General features: G+C 44.7%; 1 protein-coding gene across 1 annotated transcript in view; it reads left to right on the top strand.

Moving 5' to 3' along the window:
* The window catches only part of PLCXD3 (phosphatidylinositol specific phospholipase C X domain containing 3), a 217,316-nt gene that overhangs the window by 89,285 nt on the left and 108,779 nt on the right, over positions 1 to 19,252 (top strand). The window lies entirely within an intron of this gene.

Genomic DNA, 19,252 nt, shown 5'->3' on the forward strand with positions numbered 1-19,252 from the left:
GTCACTGGAATTATTTTCCGATCCATATCAAGAGGACATTTCTGATGCGCAGCCACTCTTGGTATTGGATCAGGAAGAGGAGGTAGCAACAAGCGCTACTCAGCAGTCTGACGCCAGTACCCAGATCAGCCCAAGGAGGAGGTTGGTCCCCGGTGTTGCTGCCTACTCTACTTATAGCGGTGGGGAAGGTGACGTTGATGATGACGTGTCTAGTGATGTCACGTGGGTGCCCACAAGAGAGGAAGAGGAGGGGAGTTCAGAGGGAGATATGGACCAGCAGATAGGGAGGAGAAGCAGCAATGACTTACATTGCACAGCAGGGACAAAGCAGACTGCAAATGTATCAGGAGCGAGTCATCGACCATGTACGGTCACATCTGGCGCTCCCAGGACACCGGCACATGGCTCCGCAGTGTGGGCTTTTTTTAACGTGTCCGCTGCTGACAATAGCGTTGCCATCTGCAATCTTTGCAGTCAACGCGTTAGTCGCGGTAAGCCCAATACTCACCTAGGGACGACCGCCTTAAGAAGGCACATGAGCAGCCATCACCGAGCCCAGTGGGAGCAACGGAACACACAAAGCCACACTGCAGGCTCTCACCGTCCAGCCTCGTCTTCTACTTCTCCTTCTCCTCTCTCCTCACAATTGTCCTCCACTCCACCTTCCATCACGCCAAGCTCACATTTTTCTGCAAAAAGGCAGGCTTCCGTGGGCCTAATGTTTGAGCGTAAAAAAATGATGACGCCGGATAACCCTCTTGCCCAACGGTTGGCGGCTGGCTTGTCAGAACTCATAGCCCGCCAACTACTGCCATATAAACTGGTGGACTCGGAGGCCTTTCGCAAATTTGTGGCCATTGGAACACCACAATGGAAGGTCCCAGGAAGGAAGTATTTCTCAGAGAAGGGCATCCCAGAGCTATATGGCCATGTTCAGCGGCAAGTGAATGTATCTCTGGCACACAGTGTCGGTGCCAAGATACATCTGACCACAGACACGTGGTCTAGCAAACACGGGCAGGGAAGGTATATCAGTTTTACTGCCCACTGGGTGAACCTTCTGACGGCCGTCAAGCATGTAACCCGTGGCACCCGTGTAGATTTGGTTTTACCGCCACGGATTGCATGCAGGCCTGACTCTTCTTCTCCTCCTCCTACTCCATCCTCCTCCCTCTCCTCCTCAGCTGCCTCCTCCTTTTCCGCTGCTAGCGTCTCTTCCACTGCACCGCCCAAGCTCCCCAGAACCTATTCCACATGCCAGGTGAGACGTTGCCATGCCGTGCTGCGTCTGTTGTGCCTGGAAGCAAAGAGCCACACTGGCCCGGCACTCCTTTCAGCTTTGCGTTCACAGGCAGATGAGTGGCTAACACCGCTCAATTTGACAGTTGGTAAAGTGGTGTGTGACAACGGTGCCAATCTGCTTAGCGCATTGAAACAGGGCAAAATCACGCACGTGCCGTGCATGGCACACGTCTTAAACTTGGTCGTGCAGCGATTCCTTGTCAAATACCCTGGGGTCCAGGACATCTTGCGGCAGGCAAGGAAAATCTCGGCCCATTTCAGAAGATCTTACACGGCCATGGCTCGCCTTGCTGACATTCAGCGGCGACACCATCTGCCGGTCAGACGTCTTATTTGCGATTGCCCGACGCGATGGAACTCAACCTTCTATATGCTTGATAGGCTGCTCCAGCAGAAACGTGCAGTTAACGTCTACCTGTATGAACTCTGCGAAAGAAACGGTTCTGGGGAGCTGGGTTTTTTTTCACCGCGCCAGTGGCTGCTCATGCGCGACACATGCAGACTTCTGCGGCCATTTGAGGAGATCACCAAACTGGTCAGTCGCAGCCATGGCGCCATCAGTGACATGGTACCTTATGCCTTCTTTCTGGAGCGTGCATTGCGTCGTGTCATTGATCAGGCTGTGGAGGAGCAGGAGCGGGAAGATGAGGAAGTCGCAATGCTGGATGAATTCCCAGGGGGGGCTACTCTATCTGAGACAAGTCAACAACAGGAGTCTGATGAGGAGTCAGAGGAGGATGGTGCCGGGGCGGATGAGCAGGAGCAAGAAGAGCATGCTTTAAACCTTTCTGGGATCCCTGTTGTGCGAGGATGGGGAGAGGAGAATGAAGAGGACGACATTATCCTGGATGATGAGCAGGAGCCAGGCCACCACACCGCTTCCACTTTAGTGCAAATGGGGGCCTTCATGCTCCAGTGTTTTAATAGGGACCCCCGTATAAAAAGCATGAGGGTCAAGGACCAGTACTGGGTGGCAACGTACTTAGACCCCCGGTACAAACACAAAATGGCGGAAATGTTACCGCCGTCGCAGAGGGCTGTCAGAATGCAGCACTTCCAGGCCTTGCTTCGAGAAATGCTGCATTCTGCTTTTGCGTGCGCTGGCAGAGGAGCAATTCCCACTCCCAGAGAAGGATTTGCGGGTACCAATCCAACAGCGCCTGCAAGAAGAGGCCGGTTTGAAGATGTGTTGGTGACTTCGGATATGAGGTCATTCTTTCAGCCGACCCATCGACAGGTGTCATCCGGATCCAGCATCAGGGAACGCCTAGACCGTCAGGTGTCCGACTACATTGGGTTAACGGCCGATGTGGACGCTCTGAGGAGTGATGAACCCCTAGACTACTGGGTGGGCAGGCTTGACCTCTGGCCAGAGCTTGCCCAATTTGCAATCGAACTGTTGGCTTGCCCCTCATCCAGTGTCCTGTCCGAAAGGACGTTCAGCGCAGCAGGGGGGATTGTGACCGATAAGCGTACTCGCCTAGCTCACCACAGTGTTAACTACCTCACATTTCTAAAAATGAATGAGGCATGGATCTCGGAGGAATTCAACACATGTGATCAGTAGACCATGTATATGTCTATAAACAATTTTTGGAATCAAGCACACAGACCTTCTTAATTCATTTGGCTCACTTCCCTGACCCAAAAAAGCACACCGTACTATATGCCCCTACCCTCCTCTTTGAAGAGGTTGAGCGGTGTCATATTTCTACTGGGGCTGCTTATTATGAGGGGTTCCCACCATCCCTGTGCTGTGCTGACTTCCTCCTGGGTGTTCTTATTATGAGGGGCTCCCACCATCCCTGTGCTGTGCTGACTTCCTCCTGGGGGTTCTTATTATGAGGGGATCACACCATCCCTGTGCTGTGCTGACTTCCTCCTGGGGGTTCTTATTATGAGGGGATCACACCATCCCTGTGCTGTGCTGACTTCCTCCTGGGGGTTCTTATTATGAGGGGATCACACCATCCCTGTGCTGTGCTGACTTCCTCCTGGGGCTGCTTACGGTGCTGCTGTCAGCGCTGTATGTCACGGAGCTGCTGTCAGCGCTGTATGTCACGGAGCTGCTGTCAGCGCTGTATGTCACGGAGCTGCTGTCAGCGCTGTATGTCACGGAGCTGCTGTCAGCGCTGTATGTCACGGAGCTGCTGTCAGCGCTGTATGTCACGGAGCTGCTGTCAGCGCTGTATGTCACGGTGCTGCTGTCAGCGCTGTATGTCACGGAGCTGCTGTCAGCGCTGTATGTCACGGAGCTGCTGTCAGCGCTGTATGTCACGGAGCTGCTGTCAGCGCTGTATGTCACGGAGCTGCTGTCAGCGCTGTATGTCACGGAGCTGCTGTCAGCGCTGTATGTCACGGTGCTGCTGTCAGCGCTGTATGTCACGGAGCTGCTGTCAGCGCTGTATGTCACGGAGCTGCTGTCAGCGCTGTATGTCACGGTGCTGCTGTCAGCGCTGTATGTCACGGAGCTGCTGTCAGCGCTGTATGTCACGGTGCTGCTGTCAGCGCTGTATGTCACGGAGCTGCTGTCAGCGCTGTATGTCACGGAGCTGCTGTCAGTGCTGTATGTCACGGAGCTGCTGTCAGCGCTGTATGTCACGGAGCTGCTGTCAGCGCTGTATGTCACGGAGCTGCTGTCAGCGCTGTATGTCACGGTGCTGCTGTCAGCGCTGTATGTCACGGAGCTGCTGTCAGCGCTGTATGTCACGGAGCTGCTGTCAGTGCTGTATGTCACGGAGCTGCTGTCAGCGCTGTATGTCACGGAGCTGCTGTCAGCGCTGTATGTCACGGAGCTGCTGTCAGCGCTGTATGTCACGGTGCTGCTGTCAGCGCTGTATGTCACGGAGCTGCTGTCAGCGCTGTATGTCACGGAGCTGCTGTCAGCGCTGTATGTCACGGAGCTGCTGTCAGCGCTGTATGTCACGGAGCTGCTGTCAGCGCTGTATGTCACGGAGCTGCTGTCAGCGCTGTATGTCACGGTGCTGATGTCAGTGCTCTGTATTACGGTGCTGCTGTCAGTGCTCTGTATCTCCTGCACCCTCTTGTTTGCCTACCCTGGTCCCTGACCTTCCCTCTCCTCCATTGCCTTCATTAGCTCCATAGTCCTGAATTGTCAGAACAATTTCCCAAATAAAAAAAAAATGCTTGTAGTTATCGATCCCAAATTCACCTCATACATGTATTATGCTATTGTCCAGGTGGTGGGACTACGTGCTACCCCCTAATAATTACCCCGTGGCCGCAAATTCGACCTAAAGGTTTGCGAAATTCGCCTCCCATTGAAGTCAATGGAGCCCGCGGCGAACGGTCGTTTTCGCGAACGTTTGTGCCCGTTCGCGTTTCGCGTTCGCGAAACGTCCCGTCGGAAGTTCGTCCATCACTAGAGGTAAACACACAGAACACCTGGAGCAATGCAAGTCTAGGGGCCAAGGAAAGTAATTCTGATGAGAGGTAGCCAAATGAATGGATCAGACTCAGTGCAGCCAGCACAGCATGGAAGAAATGCAACAGTCAAAGAAAAAAACACAGTGCATTGCTCTGTAAGAATGATCAAATAATTTCCAAAGTGGTGCTGTATGCATAAATGATGCTTGCTACCGTTAAGATGAACAGTACTATTTATTCCATAAAGTTAATTAAAAATAAAAATTGACAAAGTTTAAACTTGATATTGGTGAACGTAACCAGTGACCTCGGAGTGAATAGTAGGGGAAACAATCATCTGGGAGGCTTGCTTAGAGATGGTTTGAACACCAATCACCATCCAAAGGAGTGGATGGGGAATCCACTTCCCCAAGGAGGAGCGTACTGGCTGCTGGCCGGAACAGTTAGTTAGCTCCAAGGTGGATGCCGGGGTTAGATGGTAACCAGCAGGGGGGATGGAAAGGCAGCCTGAGAGGGGCTTTCTGTGTGTATATGCAAGTGTGCAGGACAGATGCCAAACTAGGGTACACACACACACTACAGCAGGCGCACAGTGGTAGATCCTGGCTGAATAATTGATCCTCTGGGATCCTTAGGATATCATCGTTGAGTTGAGACTGGGAGTATCAACTCTGCTTGGCTTGTTTGTTCCCTCTGGAGCCATTACCATCATACAGGCTGCCTTTCCATCCCTCCTGCTGGTTAACATCTAGCCACGGCATCCACCTTGGAGCTAGTTGTTTCCAGCCAGCAGCCAGTAAGCTTTGAGAACTGGATTCCTTCTCCACTCCTTTGGATGGTGATTGGTGTTCAAACCATCTCTAAGCAAGCCTCCCGGATGATTGTTTCCCCTACTATTCACTTAGAGGTCACCGGCAATGTTCACCAATATCAAGTTTAAACTTTTTCCATTTTTATTTCTTATTAACTTCATGGCATAAACAGCACTGTTCATCTTAACAGTAGCAAGTGTCGTTTATGCATACAGCACCACTTTGGAAATTATTTGATCATTCTTACAAAGCGCTGCACTGTGTTTTTTTCTTTGAGGTGCTATTGCTATACCCATTGCACAGAATAATAAAGGGTTGAGACAGTATATTCATAACTTTATGCAACATACCTAAACAAAACAACAGTCATTCAAAGCAATGACAGTACAGCAAAGTGGTGTTGCCACCAAAAAATAAAAAGTTGTTTAAAATTCTTTAAAAAAAAAAAAAAAATAATAATTGGTAAAAAAAAAATTTTTATTCACCTCTAAATACTGGTTGCTAGGGGGTCCCTCGTAGTCTGCCTTCTTCCTTGCCCGGGCTAGTGACATCACTTCCCCTCGCACTGCACAGTCACCTGGGACCTGTCACGTGTCCCAGGTGACTGTATGGCGTATCACGGCGCCCTGTGCCACTCGCACATGCGCAGTGGGTGCCCGGGTGTGAAACCACAGCCGGGTGCCCACAGTACATATGACGGCGCCGCGAGCGGAGTGGGGAACGAGGGGGGGCTTTGTTCCCCCGTATCGCTGGACCCTGGGACAGGTAAGTGTCCGATTATTAAAAGTCAGCAGTGGCAGTATTTGTAGCTGCTGACTTTAAATTTTTTTTTTTAGGGGGTACGCCACTTTAACAAGACAAATATATACAGCTCTTCAGAGGAAGAGAGACTTGCACCATTACCAAAAAACAGAAAGTATCACAGTCCTGCTCTCAAATGAAAGCTTGCATGGAGATTGTCTTACCTCCCAATCGGGAGCAGTCCCTATGTTAACCCCAGGGAAGAATGCCTGCTTATGGCTACCCAAGCCTAAATGTCAGTCCACTGCAAGTCTTGCAGCAGAAGGGAAGTGGTCCTGTCCTGTGGAGGATTTCTGTCAACCAACCATGCTCTACTATTCTTATGCCTCATACACACGACCGGACTTTTCGAGGGATTAGGTCCGACGGTCTTTCCGACGGAGTTTCGATGGACTTTCCGAATGAACGGACTTAGCCACACACAATCGCACCAAAGTCCGACGGATTCAAAGGTAATGACGTACGACCGGACTAGAATAAGGAAGTTCATAGCCAGTAGCCAATAGCTGCCCTAGCTTCGGTTTTTGTCCGTCGGACTAGCATACACATGAACGGATTTCTCGGTCTGGCGGAGTTCCGGTGGGAAAATTTAAAACATGTTCTATTTCTAAAGTCCCCTGGATTTTTGGCAAAGCAAAGCTGTCAAAAAAGTCAGGTTGTGTGTGGCATAATATATTTCCAGCAGGCGATCTAGATTATGAGCAGCTGTACCAAAGCTGTACCAAAGCATGTTGCACAGGCCTGATTCACTGTTGCCACCATCTAAAAATCTGTAATGAGAAATGACACCCTGCAGTTGCTGGAGTTCATGCCGAAATAATGTGGCTTCAATGAGCATGCAAGAGATTAGCAGTGCTGATATGATACAAAGAATTTAAAAAGGTGAAAACAGCAGTTTAAAAAAATAAATAAAATACATGGAAGTTGTTTGACACACAGTGCTTTAGCAAGCTAAATTGTTGTTTAGTAAGGTTTTACATTTGCTTTAAGCACTCGCAGTAAGCCTGGGTACTTGAAGATATTCAAATGAAAGTTCTATGAAAAGCGTGCCAGACTCCTATAACATTTTCTAGGCATTCAGCAGTATTTCATATGCTTTCTCAGAACATTCATAAATCTTTGCAGACACCCCTGAATGCTCAATAAATATGCAAATTGATACCCATTACAGTTCTTCTGGCTGAGGGTGAAGGACTCGGGGGTAGTCAGAAGTAGTTTACTTTATGTTTTATGGGTTACTGAGAATGCTGAGAAAAAAATACTGGTACTCCTAAAAGCATTACAAATGTTCCCATCGGTACCAGTGAGGGTATTTTTATTTATAGGAGGACTACTGCTTGGTCTGAAGATAGAAAGGGATTCATTCATGTGTATCATAACAACAAAAATAAATTACAAATGGGGGAGAGACCCTTCTACTTAAAGTGGTTGTAAAAAAAAAAAAAATCCCCGCAAGGCAATGTTATAATGGGAAACTAACCCCTCCAGCACCGCAATGTCACCTCTGAGACAGCTGACCTCTTCCCCCGGTCTTCTTTTTGGGTTTGTGGCCTCCGGCTGCATGAGTGGCCGGGGGCACAATGACGTCACTCCCATGCATGCACACAGTTGCCGTCGTTTCAGACACTGGCACTGAAGGTTCGGCACTGGTGATGTCATTGGCTGCATGCACTCTGAACATCTCCTAAACTGTGCAAGTTTAGGAGGTATTCACAGAACCTACAGGTTTAGCCTTATTATATGCTTGCCTGTAGGTACAAGTGGTCATACAGAGTTTACAACCACTTTAAAGATATGGTACAAGTATCCCATGCACGGCAGTTAACCCTTATGGGAGGTGTGGCCGCTGCTGGAGAATCAAGTACAAATCAAGTGTCAAATAAAGATAGCAGCCAGCCTTCCAAAAAAGTGACTGGCGGAGGTGATGGCGGACCCTGGTAGCGAAGGATGCTTGTAGCTCAATATTGGGTCTGAATGCGGTATAGGACGTTTCGGGCATCTGGCCTGAGAGTCACAGACAAGTAAGAGAGGCCTTGGGGATAAAAGCACAGTGTTGGCTTGCTGGAGTATATAACAGTGTAATGTTAAAGTGGGGAATACACAAGTGCCTAAAACTGTCCAAAAACTTAGCAAATTGATAGAATGATAAAACTTTAGATACATTTTTTTGTGGAAATCACAAAGCTATAGAAGTCATAAAAAAGTGACTGCAAGTATCAAATTCAAAATTGCTCTATTCTATTCGAAAAATCTGATCGCTTACGACAACGTCTTTCCACTTCCTGTCAATTTCAATTTCATATTTCAATAAACTGTATGGAACCTATTTCTTTTTTGGGTAGTTTCAACTTAGTAATCAACCAAATTGTGGCGGTTGGCCAAGCTCACAGTAGTAAACCCCAACATTTAGATTTTTACCTACAGGTAAGCTTTTAATAAAGCTTACTTGTAGGTAAAATTAATATATCCTAAACGTGCACCATTTAAGAGATATTCTAGTAAGCAGCAGCCAGTGATGCCACTGGAGCATGCATTCTGAAAGAACCCATACCAATGCTGTTACTTCAGAGTTGTATGCCGTGGCCAAGACTGGAGTGACGTCATCACGGCTCAGCCATTCAGGTGGCCACAGCCCACAAACCCGGAAAGAAAGACTAGGTGAAGGTGGAAGCTTCTGCAGCGTTGAGAGCATGTCACTGGAGGGCTTTGTTTCAAGGTAAGTATTTTATAATGTGCTAGTATGCGGTGCATACTAGCACATTATGATATTGCCTTGCAGGAGGAAACTTTTTCTATTTTTTTCCAAGAGTTTACTACCGTTTTAATGGGTTTTGATCATTTATCATCACGTGAATGCTGACAGAAGTGGCACCATGGAGTAGGCAATGTGAAGCACAAACCATACCTGCATACTAGCTCATTAGGACAGGGGGAAAGTTTTTCTTTTTTTTTGTGACACTTAACCATCACTTTAAAATGGAACTAAAGTCCACGAATACCCAGCTCCATTTTAGTGAAGCTTCCTCACTGGTGCCAACATCTTCTCCCAGCTTCTTGTAGGTGCTGATTCTTTGACTGTTTTGATTGGCTGGCACAGGTTGACTATGTCCTGCCCATGCACAAGAGTTGTTACATCTAAGTAAAGCTCAGCCCTGTGTACATTCTAAAGAAGATTGTGAGCAGGCAGCTATGTTTGTTTTAGTGCAGAGGAGACATAGCATGTGTCTTCAACAATAAATAGCCTGCCTGCTCACAGTAGGCTTTGTAATCTAGTGAAGTTAGTCTAGCATCATCATCATCCATATCTGGATACTAAGGAGTCATAGACATAACACATGGAAACCTTTTATCTAATTGAATTGAACTTCATGTATTATTTCATTAGTAGTGCAGTAGTACCATTACATTGACAGACATGATGTAAGCACCATGTTCTAAACAGCATGTACATCCAGACACGCCTGGTCTTATTAAGAATGGCAGTGATTGTATGCTGTCTGTATTTTTATTAAATCACACTAGACTGCATTAAATAACTTGGCATGGTAATATCATGTGATATTTAGATCACCAGCCAAAACTTTATTATAATCAGAGCATGATTTCTCGCAACACTTTTCTGCAAAAAAATAAAAAATATGAAGAGATTTATTGCTATTTTATGTGCCCCCATTAAAGAAGTCTCCGATCACCTCCTCTTCTGTCATTGAAACTCTAAGCCCTTATACACACAGTCGGAGATTCCGATGGAATGTGTCCGATCGGACCGTTTTGTCGGTTATTCCAACTGTGTGTGGTCTCCATCGGACTGTTTCCATCGGAGTATCCGACGGACCAAGTTTTCCAACTTGTTGGTAAAATTTTACGACAAAATGCTCCGATCGGACATACTCCGATCATGTGTAGAGAATTCCGATCGGACAAAGTGCCACACATGCTCAGATCAAATTCCTACACCAAAGCTATTGGCTACTAGCGTGAACGTAGTCCCGTTGTAACGAAATAGTCATCACGTTCTGTTTCCGACAACTTTGTCCGACCGTGTGTATGCAACAGTTTCGGACAAAATCCGACAGATTTGGTTGTCAGAATGTCCGACCGTGTGTACAAGGGCTAAGACAGGCAGCAGTAGTAACAGTTGACTGTAAAGCTGAAAGAAAGGGAAGATTAAAAAAAATGCATGTGGAGTTACCTGTCACTCAAGTCACCTAGACCAGTTTATGAAGGCGGAACTATACCTTCCCTTCAGCAATGCAATGTCCACAAACTCTCTTGTTGGCTTTGACATCTTTTGTTCCAGTCTTCTTTAGGGTCCGAGAATTTTGGCCATTTGTATTGGTGGTGTCAGGATGGTGTAACTCTGGTTCCCCCTTTTTAAGTTTTATTTAGGACTCTACTTAAAGATCTGTAAGTTGGTAGGGGAGTATAATGTTAATGATGGAGTAGTCACATTGTTCACTCAGGGCAAAATGACTCCCACACACTGATAGCTCTCAAGTTATCCACGGCCACTCCTTCTTCATCGCAGTCTGAGCATAATAGCCAATTCTGTTGGAATGGGGGAGCAGGGGATGGGGGCCTCGCTGCCAATTGATGGACCCAAACATTGTCACATGACTGAGGTGGTGACAACATTGCTCCCTCTAGACTCCCACATCGGGTGTTTTAGTAATGGCTTACCTCTTTGGATCACCAAGGAGGTATTATTGGGTTGGGAGTCAGCAGATTACACAGACACTGTCTCTTAGCTCTGAATGGCTAAAGGGACAGTGTCTTTATAAAGCAGCCCTGCCATGAAGAATATAGGTGGGCTACCAATGCTGATTCTCTTCAGAAAATGCTGGATGTGACTTACTGACCTGTAACAAGGAATCAGCAAGTGAAGTTAAGTCCAGATCAATAGTCAGCAGTGGCAGCCTTTGTATTTATGAGGACAGCTTTCTTTTAAGGGTAAACTATAATGTTTTTTGATCGATTCTAATGTAAAAATTTTTTTTAAGTGTATAGGTTTGTATGCTTGTGTATTTTTGCATCACGGAACAAACACATACGGTAACTGACATAGCAAAAGCTGTTTGCCTTTATACTCTCACTTGCTCTGAGTGAAGCTCAATGCCCTCCTCTGAACAGAGTATGGCGGTAGGGCTAGCTGCTCTGACTCATACAAGTATGTCTGTAAATTGAGGCTTGAATTACTGAGCTCTGTGAACAGATACTGTATGTGAATATAAACCTAGAGCTCCCTCTATTTATTAAATATCTCAATGCAATACTTAGACATTTAGCTTACTAAAAAATTAAACATAATTTGGTATTTTGTCTATAAATTATACATTTCCTTTAAAGCGGGAGTCCGCCGTTTTTTTTTTTAAAAAAGCCAGCAGCTACAAATACTGCAGCTGCTGACTTTTAAAATAATGACACTTACCCGCCCAGCGCGCCCGCGATGTCGGCACCCGAAGCCGATCTCTCGATCGTCTCTCGGGTGCTGCCGCCGCCATCTTGGGTATGGGAATCAGGAAGTGGAGCCTTGCAGCTTCATTTCCCGGTTCCCTACTGCGCATGCGCGCGTCGCGCTGCGCAATAAGGATGGTCCCCGCTGTCTCTGTGATCTGTGTGTTTCCCAGCAGACTGCAGGGGACCTTCGGAAAGGGGCGTAGATTCTGCGGAAAGGGGCGTAGCTTCTGCAGAATCTACGCCGGAAGTGGGTGCAGATACCTGTACTGTACAGGTACCTGCACCCCCCTGCCCCCTGAAACGTGCCAATTGTGGCGCCGGAGGGGGGGAGGGTTCCAATGAGCGGAAGCTCCACTTTAGGGTGGACCTCCGCTTTAACTAAGTTAATTGAGCTACCTCTACACCTCAAGCTTATATGATATAAGTACATTAGAAGGTGTTAAATTGATTAAATTTTGCTCATCAAGCTGTAAAGGTTTGAATATTTTTTGTAATAAAAATAACAAACATGTTATACTTACCTGCTCTATGCAAAGGTTTTGCACAGAGCAGCCCCGATCCTCCTCTTTTGGGGTGCCCTGCCGGTGCTCCCCCCCCTTCATCGGATGCCCCTGCTGCGTTCATTGACACAGACAGCAGGACTCGTCCCCGCCCTCCGCTCCCGTGTCACTGGACTGATGGCTCCCGCTGCTATCAATCTATCCAATCTATCCAATGAGGACAGAGACGGCAGCTGGAGCCGCTGGGCTCGGGTAGCTGCAGCAAAGTTGTTTTTTCACCATAATACATAGAATGCATTAAGGTGAAAAAACATAAGTCTTTACAATCCCTTTAAATTAGATTAAAATTGCTTGACAAAAATAGTTTTATTTGTTTGAATGGGGTTTATAGTAATTTTTCATTTCTATTTATGGTGATTATCTTATTTTATTTAGTGTGTTTGTATTACTGTTTTTTTTTTTCGGTTTGTAATAAATTGCAACTTACCAAGAAAATGGAAACAAATTAAATTTACCAGATGTGGTGGTTGCAGCGGATTCTTTTATTAGGCTTGTTACCTTTAGTTTCAGCTTTTAGTCTAGATCGTAAATTAAGTCTGTTATTTTTAACTTCCATTATTGGACTAAACTGTCCAGAAAAAGTGGAAGTTACTGGGTTGAGACAAACCATTTAACATTGGCAAGGGTGCTTACAATGGTCAGCTTTTATTAATTTATGTAAACCTTTAGCCCCCCCAAAAAAAAAACTGTTACTGTAACTGTAACTGGAGTTCAGCTTTAATCTGTTAGTCAAATGGATCCAACACTACCCTTCCCCAAGATTGGGGGTGGGATAAAGATACTCCAATTAAAGGGGTATTAAACCCAGAAGCAAACCTTATTTCTTTCAGTTTTCAAAGATTTTTTGAACTATTCTTTTTTATGATACACTTAGTTTCATATAAAAATCTAACATCTGGAATTTTCATTTGGCTTCATCAACAAACACAAAAACTCAATTTGAGCCTGTTTGTCATTCAATTATATATTTGTACATAGACCTTTGCATCTACATGTCATCAACCATTAAAAAAAATAGCAAAACAAAACAAAAAAAAAAATAGAAAGGATAAATAATAAAATAAAAAAATAGAGCGGGGCGGGATGGGGGGCAGACCCCTTCCCTACAGGCTTCCTTCACCGTTCCCTATATTCATATGTGGTGAGAAGCTAGGAGGCTCCAGGAACAGTCTCAAAATATGGGAAGTGCTGAAATCTTTCCAAGTCCCTCATTTAGCTATGAATTTTGGATATTTCTCCTGTAGGCTTGCTGTCAATTGCTCCATATGCATAATAGAATTTAGTTCAGACACCCTTTTTTTAAGCCCTTGTACACACGGTCGGAGATTCCGACAACCAAATCCGTCGGATTTTGTCCGAAACTGTTGTATACACATGGTCGGACAAAGTTGTCGGAAAATCCGACATGATGGAGTTATTTCGTTACGACGGGACTACGTTCACGCTAGTAGCCAATAGCTTTGGTGTAGGAATTTGATCTGAGCATGCGTGGCACTTTGTCCGATCGGAATTCTCTACACATGATCGGAGTATGTCCGATCGGAGCATTTTGTCGGAAAATATTTCCGGCAAGTTGGAAAAGTTGGTCCGACGGATATTCCGACGGAAACAGTCCGATGCAGACCACACACAGTCTTAATATCTGGCAAAATGCTCCGATCGGACACATTCCGACGGAATCTCCGACCGTGTGTACAAGGGCTTATACTGGGAAAGACACTAGCATTCCAATGTCTGGGTATAATAGTCCTGGATGCAGGCAAAGATAAAGCATGTTAGATCCTTCTTGGCCCTCTGTGGTGATCCTGGAAAGATAAGGTGGTATCTTTCATTGTTGTTTTTAAAAATATAAATTAATAGGGCAATTAAGGGGCAGTTTTGACACAAGAACAGGTTCAGGATAGTTCAAATAAAAGTTTGCAATCCTCATAAACCATTAACGATAATTTATTCCCCAAATACATTTTTTTTAAATGATTGACATCATGCTTCATTGTATACAGTTTTATTTTTTATTTTTGCACAAATAATTTTTTTTTAATCAGTTTTAAAATCTCTTTTTTAGGAAATCCTGCCAGTAACAGCACTTATGCCCTGTACACACCGTTGGACTTTCCGACGGAAAATGTGCGATCAGACTGTGTTGGAAATTCGTTCGTGTGTGGGCTCCATCTGACTTTTTCCGCCTGAATTTCTAACACACAAAGTTTGAGATTTTCCGACAACAAAATCTGATCGTTTAAATTCCAATCGAGTGTAGACAATTCCGACACACAAAGTGCCACGCATGCTCAGAATAAATTATGAGACGAAAGCTATTGGCTACTGGCCTCTTTATAGTCCCGTCGTATGTCTTGTACGTCACCTCGTTCTGAATGATCAGATTTTCCGACAACTTTGTGCGGCCGTGTGTATGCAAGACAAAATCCGTCGGAAAAAATCAGACGGATTTTGTCGTCGGAATGTCCGACCGTGTGTACAGGGCATTGCTGTTGCAAGGTGACAATGCTAAGCCACTGCCTTGTAAGTAGCAGCAGTGCTGTCAATCTGTATACTCCCTCAGATGGCCAAAGGGCTGCCTTTCAGGTCTATAGGAAGCATGCAAATACCTGATATGCAGCCGATTGGCCAACTGAAGGAGTGTGTCTGGCAGGTTGAAAAGGCTGCTGCTAATTACAAGGTTACAGTTTAGAATTATCATCTTGCCATGATTTGCTGTTTACAGAAAACTGATTACAGGGAAGCATGAAGCCAAGCAAAATGAGAAACAGATTTAGGGTCTTCCAGGTTTTACCCTAAAAAAAATAAAAAAATAAACACCTTTAAAGTTGTTCTGGGTTTTTTACTCTGTCAATCAAGGTTTATGGAGACACAGAGCCCGGCTTGGGAACAAGCTTACATAATTGCCCCTGTAGCAAGTGCTTGGAGCAGACACAGAAGAGGAGGGGCCAAGAGCACCGACAGGGGACCCCAGAAGAGGAGGTTTGGGAGCCGCTGTGTGCAGTACCATTGCACAGAGCAGGTGTGTACATGTTTATTATTTTATTTTTATTTTTTTATTGCCTTTAGTAACGCTTTAATCACACAAAAGGTTCTGTGCTTATTTTAGTTAGAAATAATGTGACAAGCTCTAGCATTATATTATAACTCAGGCTCACTGTTAGTCTTGGACTGGTACTTACCTTTCTACTGCTTGTATAGCTTTAATTTTTTATTATTTCCTGAACTAGATTAATCTCCTCAGTATTTTTATCTGTGCTCCGAATCCTCTAAATAGAAAATGTTTTCAGCTTGCTGTTGGTCATAATCCTGAATAATACTGACTGGAAATAGATTTTAGTGAAGAATACGTCTGTGGACCTTGCATGGCTGTCATTCAGTGCTGCGTGAGAGTTTTCATTACAGATTTCATGTTATTCCAGCAAACATTTAAAGGACCATTAAACCGGCAAATAAATTTAGATATCCTGGGTGGCTGGGGGCTATGAACCACATTGCTTTGTCTTCCTTTAAATGTCAAGATTGGCCAGTTAAATATGACTAGCAGAAGACGATACTGGTTGTAAAATGTCACCTTACTATGCAGCTACACTCAACCTGTCTACAGTTTTAACTTTACTGAACATATCAATTACCCCATTAACTGTAAATAGAGGTGGTTTCAGGGCAAATGGTTGTCTTCATTTAAATTTTACATCTCCAAGAAGATGGCAGTTTTCCTGTAATATTATAAAAACAGAAAAGGTGTACAGTGACGGCCTATTGACACCACTCAGCGCCAAAAGAAAAACTCTTCAAAGGGATGATATTAACTACATAGCACTAAATCTTAGCCACTATGTTAAATAAGATAAATAACAAAATATCTCATATTAGTTGTATCAGCAGCTACTATAAATAAAAATATATAAAAAAACGAATAACATTTAAAAAGTCCAATACATCTTATGTCCTTAAAATGCCAAAGCAGCGCTCAGGTCATGTGACAAACTTTTATATGATTCAACATATAAGAAAGAGGTAAAATGATTTCTTTAGTTGGGTGAAGCTTTCATTACGGTAATACTAGTTGTTATCACTCGTGCACCACATACCCAGAATGCCACCATGTGAGTCACACTCCCCTTCGAGTATACACTCACCAGATGTTAATATTTCATACGCCTTAAGGTAATCCTTTGCTGTCACTTTAACTGGTTGTCGACCGCCGGCTGTCAAATGATGGCCAGGAAGCGCGGCTCTTTTGGCAGGAGGCCGTCATATGACGGCCTCTCATTTAAACAGGGAATGCGTGTGATCATGTGCGCGCATCCCTGTTCCTTCAGTGGCGGCGTGTCACGGATACACCGCTCACCGCCGAGGGGGGTCGAACAGCCATTGGGTATGGCTGCTTACCACGTGATTGATTAAGTCATGGCCAATCACAGATGGTTCCACCCCCACTGTGCACGGCGCATGCGTGCGATCGCGCTGCACGTGCAGGTCGGTGGTGGCATGTTTCCCAGGAACACTGCTTGTCACCAAAGCTGGTAAACAGCCATTGGCTGGCTGTTTACCCACGTGATCGGAAGTGATCATTTAATAGCCGATCACTAAATCTAAACAAACCGCAGTAACGAGATGTTACCGGGTTCTCCTCCTTACACACCGATCGTGTGTGAGGAGGAGATTACGGTAACATCCTGTTACTGCTTACAGTGTACACCAATCACACTGATTGCCCCCTCCCAATAAAGAGGACCTGTCACCACCCATCATAGTACCTGTCACAGTCCATCAAAGTACCTGTCACAGTCCATCAGAGTACCCGAGTACCTGTCACAGTCCATCAGGGTACCCAAGTACCTGTCAAAGCCCATCTGAGTACCCGAGTACCTGTCACAGCCCATCTGAGTACCAGAGTACCTGTCATCAGCCCATCAGAGTACCCAAGTACCTGTCACCAGCCCATAAGAGTACCTGAGTACCTATCTGCAGCCATCAGAGTACCCAAATACCCATTTGCAGCCCATGCATCATAGAATATACGTTGGGGTGTTTGCTTTCCAAAATGGGGTCATTTTGTGGGTAATTCCACTGTCTTGGTGCTCAAGGACCTTCAAAAGTGTGATAGGTAGGAATGAAATGAGATGTGTAATTTATGCTCCTAGAATGCCTGAAGGTACTACTTCAATGTTGGACCTGGGCCAGGCTGTGTAAAAGTCTCACACATGTGGTATCACCATACTCAGGAGAAGTAGCAAAATGTATTTTGAGGTGTAATTTTTGGTATATACATGCTATGTGTTAGAAATATCTTATAAATTGACAACTTTGTGTAAAAAAAAAATGCGTTCTTATTTTTTTCCACATTTTCCAAAAACTTTTGGAAAAAAATGAACCATTCAAAAGACTCATTCTGCATCATAGATTATACGTTGGGGTGTTTGCTTTCCAAAATTGGGTCATTATGTGGGCAATTCCATTGTCCTGGTGCTCCAGGGCCTTCAAAAGTGTAATAGGTGGTTGTGAAATGACATGTGTAATGTTTGCACGTAGAACGCCTGAAGGTACTACTTCAATGTTGGTGCTCTGTATGTGGCCAAGCTATGTAAAAGTCTCACACATGTAGTATTGCCGTACTCAGGAAGAGTAGCAGAATGTATTTTGGGGTGTAATTTGTTGTATGCATATGCTGTGTGTGAGAAATAACCTGATAATATGACAATTTTGTAAAAAATAAATAAAAAAATCTTAATTTTTCAAAGAATTGTGGGAAAAAAATTACAACTTAAAAAAACTCACCATGCTACTTACTTAATACCTTGGAATGTCTACTTTCAAAAAAGGGGTCAATTGGGGGGTATTTGTACTTTCCTGACTTGTTAGTGTCTCAAGAAATGAGATACACCTGATGTACTGAAGGCCTGATCAAATGTGATAAATTTTCAGCGATTAGCGCCATAGTTTGTATACTCTATAACTTTCACAAAGACCAAATAATATACACTAATTTGGGTTATTTTTACCAAAGTTATGTAGCAGTATACATTTTGGTCAAAATGTATGAAGAAAAATTACTAATTAGCTAAATTTTATGACAGAAACAAAGAAAAAGGCATTTTTTTCACAAAATTTAAGTTTTTTTTAATTTATAGCACAAAAAAAAACAAAAACACTAGACATTAAATACCACTAAAAGAAAGCTCTATTTGTGTGGAAAAAAGGACACGAGTTTCATATGGGTACAGTGTTGCATGACTGAGTAATTGTCATTCAAACTGTGAGAGTGCTGAAAGCTGAAAATTGGTCTGGACAGGAAGGGGGTGTAAGAAGGGGCGGACTGACCATTGGGCCACTCGGGCACTGCCCGAGGGCCCCATGCCACATGGGGGCCCCATCAGGGTTGCCAGCCTCAATAAAACCAGGGACAGTATGTAAAAATGTGTGTTTTTTTTACATCTGTCTCTGAAATGTCCCTTACCGACATCCTTTTGGTCTAAAAATCCTGAGATTATAGCTGCCCCCTCCAGTACCTCCAGTTCTCAGCCAATAGAAACATATCTGTGTATACTGTGTGATTGTATACTGTGTGTGTGTTTGTGTATACTGTGTGGCCCTATAATCTCTGATTGTCTGGGGGGCCCCATAATCTCCTATTGCCCGGGGGCCCCCCAGAGTGGTCAGTCCGCCCCTGGGTATAAGTGCACTGTATTGAGGTGGTTAAAGGCAAGTCATCCACTAATTCTGTTGGGGTGGAGGTATTGATGGCTCCAATGTAGTAGGATCCTGATAATTCGGCAGCCGAGTAATATTGACTGACCTTTAATATAATAGCTACAGTATCTCAAAAAGGTGAGTACATCCCTCACATTTTTTGTAAATATTTTATTATACCTTTTCATGTGACAAGTCAACACTGAAGAAATTACACTTTGCTACAATGTAAAGTAG

Source organism: Lithobates pipiens, unplaced genomic scaffold, assembly GCF_037356315.1.
Source record: "Lithobates pipiens isolate NorthernLeopardFrog02 unplaced genomic scaffold, aLitPip1_a1.2 Scaffold_3, whole genome shotgun sequence".
In the NCBI taxonomy this organism is placed as follows: domain Eukaryota; kingdom Metazoa; phylum Chordata; class Amphibia; order Anura; family Ranidae; genus Lithobates; species Lithobates pipiens.